Raw genomic sequence first — 6,524 nt, forward strand, 5'->3', positions numbered from 1 at the left:
TAAGCTACAGTACATTTTCATCCTTTTTGTCCTTCATGTCTCCAGGATCAAGGAATGAGTCAAACAGTGGTCCAGGAGGGTTTTGATCTGGTGGATCCGCCTCTGTATCTCCTGCATCTGCTCACCATAGGCCCACCAGCACTGAATAAAGTCTGTTGCTTTCACTTTATCTGTCCAGTTTTCTGTCAGTTAAACAACAGCGGAAGCTTGACCACAAGATTCTGAAACACAGGAACTTAAAAATGGTTGCTGATTAGTGGAAATGCAGAACAGGTGTGCATGCTCAGTGAGAAGGTGACCTGCAGGGGCTGATGGGTATTCCAGTCCATGCTGATTTAGCATATCAATGACACTAATATATTCATCAGTGACCAGTTTAGTGCTGGCAGTGTCAGAAATGTTGGATTAAAAATATCAGCGTGTGAATGCTTGCTGGAAAGCAACCAATAAAAAGATGACATTCTGGATTTAAAAGTAGATTGGATTGTTGAACTTTGCTTTAGACGCTTGCTTTTGATCCTGTTGCCGCCGAAAAACGATTTTCTTAACCCTAGTTATGTTGTTTCATTCGTAGGTGAAGAATAGTCCTGAGTTTCTGGATTATTTTTCTCAAAATAAGCATTCACTGTATTCTATTAAAGTCCCTCTTCACCCTGTGTCCTTGTGCATAAGTCACTCTTTACTGTGGAAGGCTGTATGTTTTAGCAGCATTAGCAGTTTTGGAGGGTCCTGCTGACCATTCCTTATTGGATAACCTTTCACGCCATCACCCCACGCTTTGCATCCTGACACGTGTTCCCTGTTTGTGCAAGCTCAGAAAGCAGACCCGAGTCTACAGAAAGACCGTTTTTTCCTCTGTTGAAAAGACAGATGCTTTTCTTTTTAAACCCCAGCGTTCTTATGTACAAATGTACAAATGGACCCCGTGCAGTGATGTAAAGTTAGACTGGGTATGAGATTTTCTGTTGCGTATATATATGCTGGATGTTTGCCTTACACCTCCAGGGATGGGGGGTTGATTCCTGCCTCCACCATGTGTGTGTGTGGCGTTTGCACGTTTTCCCCTGATGTTAACATCATACTGTATTTTGGTAGTCTTAAATTTTATTTTTAATTTTTATTATATTTTTTTCAATTTCCAAATGCTTCCTCTAGTAAGATGATCAGCGTGCTTTATGTTCAAACTTAGGTCACAACTTTTTCTTTTCTACTAAATTAAAGCTAAAACACAGGTTATAATATGTTAATAGGTGCATAACTAATAACCAGATGATCAACAGTTCCATTTTTATACGAAATTGTATGAAATCTAAACACAATATTTCAACATGAATTGAAATCACAGTAAAACATCGAAAATCTGTTACAAATGAAACATGAGCTTAGTATTAAGGAGGAGAAAGAGCCAGTGGAAGACATCGTCTATCATTTCAATCACAGACAGCTGGTTGCACCACATGATGTTTTTGAATCCAGTCAAATTCAATTCAATTGACAGCATGATATGTAGATTTATGGATTAATAAAAGTTTTTAGTTTTCCTTTTACAAACTGCTTTTCAGATTTAACGGGTCTATGGTTGCACCACATGATGATTTGAATGGAAAGTTGGGACACATACTGTACACGAGAGTTATATGATATGAATTATATCTTATTATGCATGAAAATTATTTAAAGGGCAAAAAAATACCCTTTAGCTTAAAGCTTACATAAGCTGAAATTGACTTTACTCAATGTGTCACAACATGTGTCTGAAAAAAACATCTGTCAATCTGTGTTAGATCAAATCTGTGCTCAGAATCTGATAAAGAATTTGCTTAAAGGTAGGGTCTCCGATTTTTGAGAAATGCTTCAGAAAACTGAGTCGGGCCGAAATCTAAACAAAAATAAAAACAAACGTGTAGCCAATGAGCAGAAAAGGGCGGGTCTTGTCAATATGGGCGGAGAGAGTGTTCAGTGCGCATGTGTGACATTAGCAGAAAACGGTTTTAACATTGACATGGAGGATAAAAACAAAGAAAGGAAGCGAAGAAAGGCTTGGGATAAGGCAAGAAGTAGGACCCGTGTTAATATAGGATCAGCTTTCCAGCGCTGGAGAGAACTGAAGGAGCCGGAAGTTGGCCACATATTCACAGATTGGAGTTTCCTGAGTCAATAACTCCTGAGCTACCTTCAGCTATGATAAAGACACATTTCTTTCCATTAGTTGCCTGGGTCACCTATGTATGTGTGGGCGGAGCTATCAATACAGGGGTGGGACCCATTTGGGTTAGGGGCGTGTTTTTATTTTTTAATTAATTTCTGAGTTAAGTTCATACAAAGAGATTCGAGCTCCTTTTTGTTGTTTTAGAGAAATTTCTAGGGAAAATGAGAATAACGCATGGTAATAGTGGAGAGATTCTTCATGTCCTGTCGATGCCGGAGTCAGTTTCTAATTACACTTCCCAGCACAACCGCCATGGACTTCTCACCAGGCTCTCTCTCACCAGGATCATAGACCTGGACTCTCAAGCTTTACTAGGTCTCTCAGTTTACCCCTACATTGCAAATTATACAGTCTGGGTCATTTTGTACCAGTCGATACAAAGTGAAAGTGATCTCTCTCTCTCTCTCTCTCTCTCTCTCTCTCTCTCTCTCTCTCTTTGCTCTTGCATGACACTACCTATGACACTACCTCCACCATGCTTGACCAATGAGCTCAAATGTTTTGGACATTTTCTTGGGATCCTTTCTTTCTCCAAACTTTCCATCACTACATTAGAGGTTCATCTTTTTTCCAAGATTGGTTCTTGGACTTTGAGATCTTCATCCCTCTTCTGTGTTGGTTGTTGTTGATGAGAATGATTCTTGATTTTGCGTTTTTCCTCACAGCTTTCGCAGTGTCTCTGCCATCAGATGCTGTTGTTTTCCTTGGCTGATCTGTTCTATATCTGGTTCTTAGTATACCAGTGGCTTCTTTCTTTTTCAGGACATTCCAAATTGTTGTATTTGCTTCGCCCAGTACTGTTGCAAAGGCTCTGATTGAATTTCCCACTTTTCTCAGTTGTAAAAGGTCTTGCTTTTATAATATTTAATTATACTTAAATATGAACTGTCATGGAAAGGAGCCCCAAAGTTCCTGTTAATGCACAGCCTCCAAACATGGCTTTTGCGGACTCCAACGTCCAGCACCCACCTGCACTTCCACACGCTCCATCCCATGATTATTAATCACTGAATCCTGAGACTCATCCGGTTTTGTCTCTTTTACTTCACCTTGGATAACCCATTTTGCCCATATTGTCCCTGGACTCCTTTGACCTCGACTTGGTTCACGTTTTGGGCCTATTTGCATTAGACATCCTTTAGATGTTTTGCGTTCCTATACTTTTGCATGTTCCCTATTTTAACTTCACTGTTTGCTTTTTCTTTGTTCAGTTCTCCTGTTTATCCCCACCCTCTCTTTGCCTAGCTACTGTATATACCTGCGTTTCCATCCTACCTCTCTGAGTCTGTTTCTTGACAGGTACAAATCATAAATGTGACACATAAATGTGTGTCTGCCCAATAATGGTGCCTGTGCACGGTGCAAATTGTGATTCAATTCAATTTAATTCAATTTATTTGTACAGCGCTTTTAACAATGGACATTGTCTCAAAGCAGTTTTATATGAGAATAGATTCAGAATAAAAATGATAACATTTATAATTAAGTTACTATTTATCTCTAACATCTATCTTTAATGAGCAAGCCTGGGGCGACGGTAGCGAGAAAAACTCCCTGAGATGATATGAAGAAGAAACGTTGAGAGGAACCAGACTCAGAAGGGAACCTCATCCTCATTTGGGTGACACTGGACAGGAAATAATATAAATGTAAATGTCCTTTCTACAGTTTGTAGTCAAGTGGAATTAAGCAACCGAGAGCTCCTGAGGAACTAACAGGACATATCTAGACGTCTGGGTCAGAGCATCTTCAAGACAGCATGTCTTGTGGTGTGTTCCCAAAATGCAGAGGGGTTCTTTGTGGATGACCCCTAACCCTAACCCTGTCATAGACCTGTACCATCAGACCACGGTTTGTTCCTTGAGGCTATCTGAACACACTGCTGCCTCCTAGCCTTCACCTGGACTAATCAAAACCACCCAGCAGCTTTTACTTCTATCTATCAGTGCACTTTATAATGCTGCAGTTGGACTCCATAACTACCCACTTTACTATTATGACTCAGTGTTAACACAGTCTATTGTTGCTACAGCACTCAACAATGTTCTATCCTGTGTATCGACATTTACAGCATTTAGCAGACATCCTTATCCAGAGCAATGTACAAAACTGCTTTGAGGTCTCTATCAATGAATATATCAACACTGGTTCACTAGGTTAAAGACTTAGGATACCATCAACCTAAAACTGTGTTCCTGATGTTCGAAGATGACCAGTGACTCAGAACAGAAAAGACTCTTGATGTGTAACTGCCTCTTACCCTGAGAGATGGTGGGACCAGTACAGCAGTGCAGGTAGGTCTGAGAGATCGAGGTGCAGTGTGATGAGTAATAAGAGCTTTGAGGTAAGAGGGAGCTGGTCCATTTTTGGCTTTGTAGGCTTAGTGTTTTGAATCTGAAACGTGCAGCTACAGAAAGTCAGTGGAGGGTGCGCAGCAGAGGACGACCTGCGTTCATAGGTAGACCTGCCAGCATGATTTGCAGTAGTCTGGTCTCAAAATGACCATGGTACCACCAAGGTTGTGAGCCATGGCCCGAAGGGGAGATCAGATTGTTGAATATTGATTTCGCAAGATCCTGATGAATCCCTGCGATGACCAGCAGCTCAGTTTTGCTGTTTTTATTGTAGTTTTTATTCAGTTTTACTGTATTGCCTGGCCTCGTCTCACACTACTAGTTGTGTATTTGTGGTTTACGTAGCGTTGAATACTGTGCCACTGTATTGTTGCGTGATTCATCACGGTTCTGGGGAAATGACATTTCGCTCCAAAGTATATGAGCTACACAGAGGAATGACAGACACGTGACCTGATTTGACGTGATGTGTAATTTACATTCAGTGCATTTCCTTGTAACATCAGGTTAAGGTCAGTGGTTGTGCTGCGTAGCTGTTCTGTGGTTATTCCCACCCACAACAGCTTCTTATGTAAGAGCGTTTGGCATCAGAAGTACAGTGGGAGTTCACAGAATACTGTTGTCCACTGCGAAACCACACAGCTGAAATATATATGAAATTATTTGTATGTCCCAATTGTTCATAAGAAAGCAGCTTCATATGTGTGATATGGCTTGTATGATTCCTCGCATTAAATACAGTTATTTTATCTGTTTCAGACAACGCTGTCTGCTTCCTTTATTGAGGCTAAATATGGAAACGCTTTGACTACTGCTCCATTATGATACTTTGAGTTCTGTTCTGAACATCTGTCATGTCTCCTGTAGGATCTAAACAATCCTAGGCGTTCTAATACGCTCGTGAATTTCAGGCAATGTTAGGAAGACTCACAGATGTTACTCAGCCACCCACAGAAGCCTCTTCTCTCTCTGAATTTGAATAATGAGTGGGTGGCTATTGTGTGATATTGTGGCATTAGATTCACAGCTTTCCTCTTCACATGTACACACACACACACACACGCATACACACGCACACACACAGCAGATTAATCCATAAATATTCCTTTTCGCCTTGTTCATGCATTAAACTGGACACATTTTCTTCCGATAGAAAAGTTCATGCTCACACATGATCCTGTTTCTCTCCGGATTTCTTTCCTTTCTCAAATTTTTCTGCTGAATGATGCTGCGTTCACCTTCTCAGGTGAGAAGCCTGAACCCATAACAGCTCAGCATATTCCAGCTCCGGTGTCAGAATAATACATGGACAGATGTATTTTGATCATAGTGACCATAAATACAATGGGTAAATGTGGACCTAGTTAATGCAGTGAAGATATCATGATAAGTCAAGATGGCATGTTCCATGGTTGGTTCCTCTACATGTGCTTCCTATAGCGTGAAGGTGATCTGTGAAGGTGGGACTGGGAGTGAGCTGCAGCTCTTTCTCCTGCTAGCAGCTCAGATGGAAACACAGCAGAATTTGTCATGTATCATTGAAGACCAAACCTATTTGTGCTAATGGTCAGGCTGAAAATTTGTAGCGATGCAACTGCTAGTCTAAAAAAATAAGAAAAATCAGGGAGAAATCTTCACGCACTATTAATTCGAGCAGGTCCTCTAGAGATCCGTATATATGCGCAATCAGTGTGAGGACCGAGGACCAGAACGTCTTTACGTGCCACGTTTACTCATAATCCCCCTTCTGTGTTGCGATGCATTAATGCATTAAATAATAAACCAGGATTGAAAGATGCTTGTTTTTCTTAGTTTCCATAATATGCTTTGACTCCTAGTTTTTAAAAATATTCACTTCACTGTAAGTATGACAACCTCTTTGTTGGAAGACTTTGACTCCAGAGCACACTGGTCCTGGAGTAAATGTGTAATGTGTCCTGCACATTTTAGTCACTTTCTTG

The sequence above is a fragment of the Tachysurus vachellii genome, chromosome 1 (assembly GCF_030014155.1).
Source record: "Tachysurus vachellii isolate PV-2020 chromosome 1, HZAU_Pvac_v1, whole genome shotgun sequence".
Taxonomy (NCBI): domain Eukaryota; kingdom Metazoa; phylum Chordata; class Actinopteri; order Siluriformes; family Bagridae; genus Tachysurus; species Tachysurus vachellii.